Source organism: Phaethon lepturus, unplaced genomic scaffold (assembly GCF_000687285.1).
Source record: "Phaethon lepturus isolate BGI_N335 unplaced genomic scaffold, ASM68728v1 scaffold35090, whole genome shotgun sequence".
NCBI classification, from domain to species: Eukaryota; Metazoa; Chordata; class Aves; order Phaethontiformes; family Phaethontidae; genus Phaethon; species Phaethon lepturus.
The window spans coordinates 2,037-2,346 of record NW_010510433.1 but is presented as its reverse complement, the minus strand read 5'-3'; positions in this window follow the sequence as shown (position 1 = coordinate 2,346).

Below are 310 nucleotides of genomic sequence, written 5' to 3'. Positions count from 1 at the left end.
CGGCCGCCGATCCGCGTGGCCTCACACCCGGCAGCACCGTGGGAAGAGAAGCAGGAGCAGAGCCAAATGGTGCTTGCATGCCCTGGTTGTTGTTCTCCTTCCGTCTGCCTACCTTTGGTTAAATGCCAGGACTTGCACGTGCCTCTCTGGGGTGTCCCCCCTGTCAGCGGCACGGCAGGCAGAGTGGGGCTGTAAATAGCCTGACCTCCCGGCCCCCGTTGCGCCCCGGGCCGGGTGCCTGGCTATGGGAGGAGATCCCGGGCATGGTGCCCATCGGCAGAGGCTCGCGCAGCGCCCCTTTCCCCCTGCA